General features: G+C 36.2%; 2 non-coding genes and 1 pseudogene across 2 annotated transcripts; 1 reads left to right on the forward strand and 2 right to left on the reverse strand.

The window, feature by feature from the left end:
• Nucleotides 1-7425: 7425 nt before the first annotated feature.
• On the reverse strand, nt 7426-7513 carry TRNAS-GCU (transfer RNA serine (anticodon GCU)). The gene has a single exon. It is a non-coding gene; the product is annotated as a tRNA-Ser (tRNA).
• Nucleotides 7514-9076: 1563 nt separating this feature from the next.
• Nucleotides 9077-10935, reverse strand: LOC126409358 (ATP synthase subunit alpha, chloroplastic-like; annotated as a pseudogene).
• TRNAR-UCU (transfer RNA arginine (anticodon UCU)) lies at nt 9216-9287 on the forward strand. The gene has a single exon. It is a non-coding gene; the product is annotated as a tRNA-Arg (tRNA).
• Nucleotides 10936-12642: the final 1707 nt, after the last annotated feature.

The following is a 12642-nucleotide window of genomic DNA, read 5'->3' on the forward strand; positions in this document are numbered from 1 at the left end:
GCTAGAGTTCTAGCACACGAAAGTCGAAGTATATACTTTATTCGACACAAACTGTGTTTTTTTTGAGGATCCGCTGTGATAATGAGAGAGATTTCTGCATATCCACCCGAATCGAGCAATAATATCAGAATCCGACGAATCGGCCCAGACTGACTTACTAATAGGATACCCTGATACGTTACAGAATTTTGCTTTAACCAACGATCCAATCAGAGGAAAAATTGGGACTATTGTATCGAATCTCTTAATAGCAGTATCGATCATAAATGAATTCTCTAGCATTTGACTCCTTATCACCCAAGGCGTTAGTCGTACACCTGAAAGATAGCCCAGAAAAGAGAAAGAATGATTGGATAATTCATTTATATGGATCCTACCCGGTTGAGACCATAAGTGAAAATGACATTGCCAGAAATTGACAAGGTAATATTTCCATTTCTTCATCAGTAAATTAGTAACCTTGAAGCCATAATTGATTTTCCTTGATACCTAACATAATGCATCAAAGGTTCCTTGAAGAACCAGAGGGGCAGGGTCCTTTGAGAATCATTACGAGGCGTCACTACAAGATGTTTTATTTTTCCATAAAAATGTGTTCTCTCAAGAAAGGCTAGAGAAGATATTGACCGTAAATGAGAGGATTGTTTACGAAGGAAAACTAATACGGATTCGCATTCATATACATGAGAATTATACAAGAACAAGAATAATCTTTGATTTTCCTTTGAAAAATGGAAATGGATTTATTTGAAGTAATAAGGCTATTCCAATTATGATGCTCGTGTAGAAAACATCTCAATAAATGCAAAGAAGGAGCATCTCGTATCCGAGTGCGGAGAGTTTGAAGCAAGATTTCCAGATGGATTGGGTAGGGTATTAGTATATCTGAAACATAATATAAATGTGATAATTTGTCCTCTAAAAAGGGAAATATTGAATGAATAGATCGTAAATTCTGATACTGATATTTTGCTATTCTTTCTCTTTCTAGGGAAGATACTAATCGCACCGAGAATGGAATTTCCATAATTCCTGCAAAACCTCTGGTATCGTTTGAGAATAAAAACTCCTGTTGGGCCAACGAACCTAGAATCATTAACCGAAATGGTCAAATGATTCTGTTGATGCAGTCGAGTAATTAAGCGTTTCACAATTAGTGAACTAGATTTATTGTCATTGTCATAACCTAATTTTCCGTGGGTTCATAAAAAATCGAACTATTTAAACCATGATCATGAGCAAGTGCATAGATATACTCCCGAAAAAGAAGTGGATATAAGAAGCGCTGTTTCCGGTATCTATCTATTTCTAAATAGCCTTGCAATTCGTCTTGCAATTTATCCATTTGTTTGCAATGAAACTTGAACCGCATGCGGGGGAGGATTTCTTGGGTTATTAAATAATCAATACATAGTGCGATATGGTCCTAACAAGGTATATCATAAAACTGATATACCTGGAGACAAGACGTCTAATCAACGCATCCTCTCTTTTTCCATCCAACTCGTTCGTGTTTGGGTATAGTTACAAGAGATTGTGTATTAGAAATCCTTTATTTTTGCAACCCGATCGCTCTTCTGACTTTGGAATGAGTTATATTTATCAGTACACCGTTTCTTATACACATTTGGTTACACTCCAGTAACTAATGGAGAACAGTGAATAGTTAGGATTTTTTTTTAAAGGAATCAATGATCCACTCGCAGGAGAGCCCTTTCCCGCATCAGGCACTAATATATTTTTAACGTCTAATTAGATCGGGTATTCGTTCGAATTCAGATAAGAACGGAAACTCGTTGCTTTTGGTTTTTCCTTATAATTGGAGCCATATAGCTCTATCCATTTATTCACTTGACCCAACTGTGAATGAATTTTGAACCGTTCTAGCTAAGAATCAAAAGGACATTTTTTACCGATCTGATATGACCAGATAAGAATGAAGTATTCTCAGAGTTATCCATTGATACGACATGCTGTTTTTTCCATTCATTCCCTTTCAGGATCAGTCGTGGTCTTACAAACTCTACCGATGGTATGGACGAATCCGCTTCATCCAATGTGTAAAGATCATAGCCGCACTTAAAGCCGAGTACTCTACCGTTGAGTTAGCAACCCAGATAAGGATCTATTACGATCGAAATAAAAATCAAGAGATTTGATTACCGGAACCAGTCAAGTCAAATTACCGGAACCAGTCAAGTCAAAACATTGAACTAACATAAGCATAAGAATAACAGCAAGTTTAGAAGAAACTATGATTCTAAAAAATCTATACAATAAAGAAGAGCAGATTCACAGATAAGTATAGCTTTAGTAAATAAAAAAAAGACTTCCTGTGTCACAGACGATCCCTCAAACCAATCCTTTGAATGAAGTAAAAAACCAAACCTATGAAACCGCAAGAATAGATCGATTTATCTACGATCGAATTCTATTGTATTCTATTCGTTCGAGAGACCATTGTCAATACAAACGAAATATTGGGAATCAAATCAAACAAAATACAATAAATAAACTAAATATAAATAAGATAAGGCCTTGTGTTAGATTGGCACTACAAGAAATGAAAATGAAGTGAAGTAAAGAAGAAGTAGGTAAAAAAGAATATCGTATTTATTCACTATCACTATAGGCCCCAAGATTCACCTCTTGTTTCTTGAGGTGAGGGAGTCCCAAGGAAAACCATCAGATTAATGGTAATCCCATAATTTCATGGATTTCAGTTATGACATATAATATAATCCTTTTTCTATCCCTCTCATATTCATATAAATATAAAAGACAAAGAGATTCTTTGTCATTCTTTGTCCTTACATTATCTCAAACCATATAGGAACAATAGCGAATAGGTATGAATATAGCAAGAGAGTGGCGAAGAAACAATTAAACAAAACTAGAACTAGCTACTATACCGGTCCATCTTTTGATTTCATTAATTTCATTTTGTTTGATTAACTCGAAGTTCCTTAAATACCTCTGCCTTTTTTGAAATATCATGAACAGTTCCCGTGGGTTGAGCTCCTTTTTCAAGGAAATATAGAATAGCAGGAACATTTAAATAAGTTTGATTCTTTATCGGGTCGTAAAAGCCTACTTTCCGAAGATCTCTTCCCTCTCTTCGGGATCTGACATCAATTGCAATGATTCGATAGGTGGCTCATTGGGATAGATCGATGGGCAATACCCCCCCCCTGGAAACGTATAGGAAGTTTTCTCCTCATACGGCTCGAGAAAGAATGATTAAAATTGATGGATATAAATCTATAGCAAACGGATCCTTGAATCATCAATTAAATTATGATTGAAGTCGTCTTTTTTCCTTCTTCCTTCCTATAAAATAAAAATATCATTCGTCCTCATAACTCAAGTTGGGTAATTCTCAAAGGACTAAAAAAGAAATCCTTAAAAAATCCTTAAATAAATATTTATTGAGCGGTCTATAACCCCTTTTTTGTCTCGTCTGGAATATATTTCCATTTCTTACTTATTATGATCCAATCCACTTGATTGAGACAATCATTGAAAATGGTGTTTTCTTGTTTTGGAATCACTTATCCTTGAATCATTAGGTTTAGACATTACTTCGGTGATCTTTAATCTTCCGGAACGGCAGCAACATACCTTTTGGCTATTTCTTTACGTCGAAGAATCATACGAACGATTCAATTCCATTAATTCCCTGTGATACACTTCTTTATCATCGAAATAGTCTCACCAATTACAGCAAACTTTTTTTTATAGAAAAGTCGGTCCAATTTGACCTTTTCTATATCGAAGATATACTTACGAAGTCGTTCCAAATTATTAATTGGCACTAACCCTAGATCTGCCTCTGATAATCATTTATTCTCGAGCTCCATCATGTACTATTTTATTTACATTACAACCCAACATCGTGGAGTAATGGTGAAACAGAACAAAATATGTCGAGCCAAGAGCATCCTCATTGAAGATGATGGATGTAAAAATCCACAGCCGATCATGTCATTCAAGTCGCACGTTGCCTTCTACCACATCGTTTCAAACGAAGTTTTACCATAACAAAATTCCTATAATTCGGAATCGGTACGGGATTGATTCAATATGGAATTAAATCATGAATAGTCATTGATTGATCTTTTATTCTATTTTTTAATATTCTCCATGGACGCATATGTATATCTAACAAGTATCCAGTTTGCCCCCTGATTCTAGCGTATGAATCATTTATTTCACCATTTATAAGAAAGACGAATAAACAAGAAGTTAGTTAACAACCTGATCATTTGTGACAATCAGTCATGAGTGAAATGAGCCAATTCTTGCTCGAACGACTAAGCTAAACTAAAGATCTTTAATTGGATTTCCAATACCGGAAAAGAATGAGTTAGTAACTGATTAAGCCATTCCAATGAACCAGAAAGGGCCAAAGTGGTTTGATGGTAAATGATAAATTAACTAATCTCAGACTTCATCGAGTATCAAGGATTCATGAAAAATGGTTTCACATAAAAAATCTCGTACTTTGCCATCATTGCTATTGGTGGAAAGCAGTTCTTCCGTAAAGACTCAATTTGATCTCTGAATCAATCAGCAAGTCTGTGCAATCACAACGAATAACTGTAATTACGGATATCTCTTAGACGTCAATTTGATCATTTTGATCATCATAATAACATGAAATTTAATTTTGCTTTTCCTTAAATCATCAACTGTCTAAACCAGATCAACTGTCTAAACCAGATAAATGGGACGAGAAACAAATCTAAAACTAATTTCATTTCTTTGTTCATGAGCATCAAACATAATAAGAAATATAGTAAAAGTCAAAAATGAATAAAAAAGACACAGTAAAGTAAATAAGATAAAGTGAACGTCCTCGATTCATTCTTGAATCTGATTGAGAATATCAGAATCAAAGCAGCATGATCTTTTGGTATCCATCGGGTTATGTTATATATACAGCTGTTACCGCGGGTAATCGTGGATATTTTAAGGCATCACAGAAATTTCTGACCGAAACCAAAGACTGTTTGTTGTTTGTTCTTACTGAAATAGAACAATAACAATACAAAAGGGTGGCATGCTTCTTTTCGGCATATTCTGCTTTTTTGCTTCCAGAGTCGTTCGATAAAGTCAAGTAAATTAAATCCGCGATTCTGCCTACCAATGGATTTACAATTCCATTATTCATCAGTTCATTAGAACCAGATGCAAATTGGGTACAATACAATGCATCTATTCCTATTGAACTTGATTGTTTGTTGATGAAATCGGGAATAGCCACAGATATTTCAATTGATACCTTCCATTGTTGATCAGCACATCACATATCTAAAAACATTTCATCTGGATTATATTATGAATCATGCATACCCGGTCAACCAACAAAAGAATCTTCTTTTCTTATAAGCTGTGTAAGCTGCGTGCTATACCAGTACCAGACACGTATAAGTGCAAAACAAAAAAGGTCCAGATCCGTTTTTATTCCCATTTTTTCATTTGAGTCCAGTCTTAGGAACTCGAATCCCGTTGATGGAATTGGTACCACGAACTCGAACCCTCATTAGAATCCAAATAAAATGAATTCTCAATTGGGATAATTATTAAATGAGATACGATTACCATATCTGCTTTACCATTAATTCAAAGTTAGAAGATAGAAGAGGTTTCTTTCACATTTCGACTCAGAATGGATCATGCAGGAATCAGAATTTTCTGGATTCAAGCATAAAGTTTCTTTTGACTAACCAACTCCAATATGAACGGTACGGACATAGACTGAATAATCCAATTTTGAATTAAATCAAAAAAATATCTTTTCAACGGATCTATGTCTATGCTCCCCCCACGCCTATACCAAAATCATGGATTTTTCATACGTGTGTCAGTCATTGAAAGTGAATTCCGTGTGTAGGAAACAGAATACAGAATAGAAAGGTAAAGTCTAATTCAGAAAAGAATCATTAACATTAAAAAATCATTAACATTAAAACCAAACTAGAAAGAAAAAACTAGAAATAAAGAATAGATTACGATTACATTGTATCCAACATGAACCTCCTAAATAGAAATTTAGATGATTAAAGAGAACAAATAATATTTGTTGAGTTAAGATGGAATTAATCTGGGACGGAAGGATTCGAACCTCCGAGTAACAGGACCAAAACCCGTTGCCTTACCGCTTGGCCACGCCCCATTTATGTTTCTATTCAAACACGAATATACATTAATATTGGTATCGGGTGTTCGTCAATTCCAGCCCAGTATCTATGGAAGAAAGAAGTTGTTGCTGAGATTCGACACGTGTAAATCCGGAATAAAACTAAATTCATTGATCATTACATATAATTAAATTAAGATAATTAAGATATTGTATGAAAGTATGATTCCGTATAATTCAATTTGACAATTGAAGGATCTTTGATTGGGGGAATTCAAAGAAAGAAGGACTTTTTTACCTACCCTCTTTCTTGATTTTTTCCTTCAAGAAATAACTCAATAAAATGATATTATTCTAAGAACAAAATATTTGTTATGCCTAATATCTTTAGTTTAATCTGTATCTGTCTTAATTCTGCCCTTCAGCCGAGTGGGTTTTTCTTCGCAAAATTGCCCGAGGCTTATGCTTTTTTGAACCCAATCGTGGATTTTATGCCGGTCATACCTGTGCTCTTTTTTCTCTTAGCCTTTGTGTGGCAAGCTGCTGTAAGTTTTCGATGAGATCCTTGATACTGTTCTAGAAAGATTCATGACTTATTCAAAAAAAAAAAAAAATATTTTACCAATTTTACCAAGAAAGATGAGATAAGTAGTGCATTAAGACAAGAACCCTCGATTCAAACATTGAACATTCTTCAATAGACTCCGTGAATCCGGATCACCTCATTTCCTCATTCTGACCCTCCATCCATGGAGCGCATACGGTATTCTGAGCCCCGCAATGCAATATCAACAAATCGCATTGTAGGTATGACGAGATTCTTTTTTTTGGTACGAAGGAATCAGAACCTTATTTTATTACAATACAAATGAATTGAATTCCTGTTAATTCCTTTCTTTTCTAAAAACCACTTCGTTTCTTGGTATCAAAAAATGAGATGGTACAAAGGTTGAGAATCTATTCCCTTTTTCTCCCCCAACAGGTCTTGGAGATTTGTAATGCTTACTCTCAAACTGTTCGTTTATACGGTGGTGATATTCTTTGTTTCGCTCTTCATCTTCGGATTCCTGTCTAATGACCCAGGACGTAATCCTGGACGCGAAGAATAAAGAATAATAGATTTTTCTTTCCTTTTTTGGTTTGGTTTCTAAATCCATCTTCTTAACTTAAAATTTTATCTATTCCATACATTTCATTTATTTAAATGAATCATCAATCCAACCAAACCAAAGGGACTCGGGGTTTATAGAATGAGAAGATAAATATCAAGTGAGCGTAGGAAACGGAGAGAGAGGGATTCGAACCCTCGGTACGAATAGCTCGTACAACAGATTAGCAATCTGCCGCTTTAGTCCACTCAGCCATCTCTCCAAATTGAAAAAAAAAAAAATGAATAATTCATATGTGACACGACGTGTGAAGTAAAGATTCATATTTCTTTTTCTTTATTCTAGAGATATATATGAATTTTATAAGAAATCCTATTTATACAACCATTCAAAACAGGTATCTCTAAAGGAAAAAGGAAAAAAGATCCCTCTTTGATTTTATTTCGTTCGAAAGGTTATTCTTTTGTTCTCCCGGCCTGGCTAGGCACTGGCCAGGCCATTCCCCCCCTTTTCAACCTAACCTAAAATGAGAAATTGGAAAACTCAATATGTTATTGAGTTGAAGCAGCAACAAGAGCTATTTCGATTTCTATGATATGAAGGAAATTTATTATATTGTTATTTCCTTATTTTTCCTTTGATTCATCGTTGCTTTTTTTTATTGGAATGGGAAAAGCGTATGTATGTTCCCTCAAGTACTCAAGAGACAAGCTTTGTTTTGTTTAAATAAACTTGAGCAAAAAAAAAAATGGAACTATAAACTATAACTTAACTATATATATTATTGCACAAAACTTATTTTTCTGTTCCAACCTCGCCGATTCTATCGGACCTCTGAGTAACGACTTCTACAGCAAAACAAAAGGTTTTTTATTTATCCTCTTGCCCTATTTCATCAAGTATCCCCGGAGACAGGGCATGTCAGCACTCTAATATTCACAATATCTTGATCGCGCCTCATCTCCTTGTTCGACAAATGGGCCATTCCTATACAATAATCACAATGTAGCGGGTATAGTTTAGTGGTAAAGTGTGATTCGTTCTTTACCAACTGAAATAGTTAAGGGTTCTTTCGGTTTGATACATTCATATTCCGATCAAAAACTTTATTTCTTATAAGGGTTTAACCCTTTCCTATCAATGCCACAATTGGGGAAGAATATAATTTTCGCGATTTGCATCCAAAAACTGGGATTATGGAATTGCGAAGCATAATTTTTTGAGTTTTCCAATTAGAATTAGATAAGTATGAGTAAAAGATCCATGGATGAAGATACAAAAGTGTATTTCTAATCGTAACTAGATCTTCGATTTTGTAAAGGGGAGATTGAAGCCAAATAGCTATTAAACGGTGACTTCGGTTTACCGGGGCCATCGGCATATATTGTTTCAGCTCGGTAGAAATAAGATTCTTTTCCTAAGGATTCATGTCAGTAGAATAGGGAACGAAGTAACTAGAAGGGTTTTTATAATACCCCTCCTCTAGAGGATCATCTAGAAAGCGAATAGCTTTGGATACATTCAGACAGAAAAGCTGACATAGGTGTTATGGATCGAATTTTTCTTATTCCGATTTGCTATGACTTCCTTCTTTGATTTCCATACCTTTCCATTTCCATACTAATATCATACATCGTCAATTTTTTCGTTTAGGTTACTTTACGCCCTAAATCGGGGAATCTATCCTTTATTCCATAAAGGAGCCGAATGAAACCAAAGTTTCATGTTCGGTTTTGAATTAGAGACGTTAATAGTGATGAATCGACGTCGACTATACCCCTAGCCTTCCAAGCTAACGATGCGGGTTCGATTCCGCTACCCGCTCGATATGAATCATAATACATCCATCATTGATTTTAATATGCGTCTTTATTCCCTAAGACGCATACAATCTGATTGTTTCTGTTTTTATCCAAACAGGGAATGGAAAGGAGGAATCAGAAAGAAGAGAATCGGGACGAGAAGCGTCCATTGTCTAATGGATAGGACAGAGGTCTTCTAAACCTTTGGTATAGGTTCAAATCCTATTGGACGCAATTTATTTACATCTATTTTGTTGGATTGCTATTCCAAGAAACATATTTGGAATGATTCGAATCAGAGCCATTTCTTTTCTCAACAATTTATGTCGTACTAAGAGACTCTACCAAATGAAATAACCAATTTCTTTATGTTTGTTCCTGAAGTAGAAATAGTTCCATCTGCTCCTGAATAGCCTCTTTCAAAAGGGCTTCCGCTTGCTCGGTGAATACCTTGGTAGAAGATATGATTTCTTGTAACTGAGGCTTATTTGTTCTTAAATGGGTACGTAACTGAACAATAAATTTCTTACCTGTCCAATTTCTAATTGATCAAGATATCCATTCGTTCCGGTATAAATAGTAACTATCTGTTCATCCACCGCGAGAGGGGATGATTGGGATTGTTTGAGCAACTCCCGTAATCGTTGACCTCTTGCCAATTGATTCTGAGTAGCTTTATCTAGATCGGAAGCGAATTGCGCAAAGGCTTCTAACTCTGCAAATTGAGCCAATTCTAATTTAATTTGCCGGCTACTTGTTTCATGGCTTTAATTTGAGCTGCGGATCCTACTCTGGAGACGGAAATACCCACATTAATAGCTGGACGGATTCCAGCATTGAATAAATCCGCGGATAAGAAGATTTGCCCATCTGTAATGGAAATGACATTAGTGGGAATATAGCCGAAACGTCCCCAGATTGAGTCTCAACTATTGGTAAAGCAGTCATACTTCCTTCGCCTAAACGAGAACTTAGTTTAGCGGCTCTTTCCAAAAGGCGGAATGCAAATAAAAAACGTCTCCTGGATAAGCTTCGCGACCAGGTGGTCTTCTTAATAGAAGGGACATTTGGCGATAAGATTGTGCTTGTTTGGAGAGATCATCATAAATTATTAAGGTATGTCGTTGACGGTACATAAATATTCAGCCAGAGCGGCTCCTGTATAAGGAGCGAGGTATTGTAATGTAGCAGGCGAATCCGCTGTTTCCGCTACCACAATGGTGTATTCCATTGCTCCCCGTTCCTGGAAAGTAGTCACTACCTGAGCCACGGAAGATGCTTTTTGACCAATAGCTACATAAACGCATATTACATTTTGACCTTTTTGATTGAGAATAGTATCTGTAGCTACTGCTGTTTTACCGGTCTGTCTGTCCCCAATAATTAATTCTCGCTGACCGCGTCCTATAGGGATCATCGAATCAATAGCAATAAGCCCCGTTTGAGAGGCTCATATACGGAACGTCTCGAAATAATACCTGGAGCGGGAGACTCAATTAACCGATATTCAGAAGCTAAAATTTCACCCCTCCCATCAATAGGTTAGCTAGGGCATTTATAACACGACCCAAATAAGCCTCACTCACCGGTATCTGAGCAATTCGTCCTGTTGCTTTCACGGAACTACCCTCTTGTATCATCAAACCGTCACCCATTAATACAACGCCAACATTATTGGATTCCAAATTCAGAGCAATACCTATCGTACCCTCTTCAAACCTACTAATTCACCTGCCATTACTTCATCAAGACCATGAATACGAGCAATGCCGTCGCCCACTTGAAGTACGGTACCAGTGTTCACAATCTTTACTTCTCTATTATATTGCTCAATCCGTTCGCGGATAATATTACTAATTTCTTCGGCTCGAATGGTTACCATTAGTATCTCTTAATTCTTCTAGGAAGCAAAAAAGGAGAAAATAATACCTATCCTATAGTAGAAGGACTAATCGGTTATTTCTTTCATGGCCCCAAGTATGCCAATATTAGCACCGATGGTGCGTAAATGTAACTCGCCGTTCAAACAATTATTCAGAGTTCCTAGAGCCCCTTGTAAGGCTTGTTGGAAAACTCGTTGTTGGACCTGATTAATCGCTCTTTGTTGTTCGAAATGAATGCTTTCGTTTTTGTAATTTTCTAATTGTTCCAAATTCTGATAAGCGGCATTAATCAAATTTATCTTTTCTTGTTCTATCTCAGAGTATCCATTCACTCGAAACTCTTCCGCTTCCCTTTCCACTTTCTGTAAGCGAGCCCGTGCTTTTTCAAGCTGCTCAACGGCTCCTCCGCATAGTTCTTCTGAATGCGAATAGTACTCAAATCCTCTGCTTTCGATTATCTAATAAATCACTTAATGAAAGTAGATTATCTCCCCATCAATTCCACAACTTCCACGATCTCTTCCCGAACCGAACATGAATCTTTCGATTCATTTGGCTCTCACGCTCAATTAAATTACTTATACTTATGGGGCATTCCCATATCTCTTTCTTAATGAGCCTACCCTCTCTTCTCTGTTCGTATTCCAGGATATAAAAACTGATACAAGAAAACCCAGGATCTCTGGAGGGCTCTTCTGACCAGACCAAAAAACTTGTAATTGTCAGCAAAGTCGTTTCTTTTATTTCTTCACATCCAAAAGAATTCTTTCTCATTTTATACACATAGGTCGTCGATTCAGCATTAGATAAAAAGGAAGGGGCGAGGTACCCGTTTTTCCAGTCAATGGTTCAAATCATTTTATTGATATGAGTGTTCTATATCAAATAAATTCCCAACAAATGATTTATGCATTTGAAACCATCTTATCTTGTACTAACGCAGTGGTAGAAAGAGTACCGTGTTGTGCTTAGACTTCAAACAGTTCAGCTTTAACCATGTTAACTAAATGGTCTCACATTATTGGTTAATAGAGAATCCAATTTACCAACGAGTCACGAAATGCTATGGTTCTTACATAGGACTTATTGATTTATTCAGAAGTAATTCGTTGAGATCGTGCACCTTTCTCTATTATTAGATTACAATAGCAAAATATAAAGTGCAGCTGGTTGGTTCCAGCCTATTCTTGAAATACACAACTCGCACACACTCCTTTCCAAAAAGATCAATACACAAGCACTACACTTAGATTTATTAGATTTGTTGCTAAAATATCGGTATTAAACCCGAAACTCCCGGCGGATGGCCAGTGACCCAAAAAAACGAAAGAATCGGTTAATTTTCATATGCTCTCCTCTTATCTTATGGATAGAATAGGACTAACAAAATAAAAAAAGATTTCCTTTTTTGTATCACTTCACTCCTTATTTAGATCCCGATAAGACACTTATGAAGTCCCAAGTCTCGGTCAATTGCGACATACCCTCCTAAAATAATAAAAAGGGAAAATGCTCATTCATTGGACTAAGGGCGGGAAAGAAGAAAGCGAGCGAAGCGGATCCACTAATTTCTCAAATCAGTACTTCCCCGGAGTATGGATCAAGGAAGAAGTGATTGTAGGAGTGAAGTGTTGAGTTGATATAATTTGAAGAAGCGAAGTGGCAGGCCAAAGCAAGAAAGAAGTACGTATTTTTCACATTTTCAC

The sequence above is a fragment of the Nymphaea colorata genome, unplaced genomic scaffold (assembly GCF_008831285.2).
Source record: "Nymphaea colorata isolate Beijing-Zhang1983 unplaced genomic scaffold, ASM883128v2 scaffold0135, whole genome shotgun sequence".
Taxonomy (NCBI): domain Eukaryota; kingdom Viridiplantae; phylum Streptophyta; class Magnoliopsida; order Nymphaeales; family Nymphaeaceae; genus Nymphaea; species Nymphaea colorata.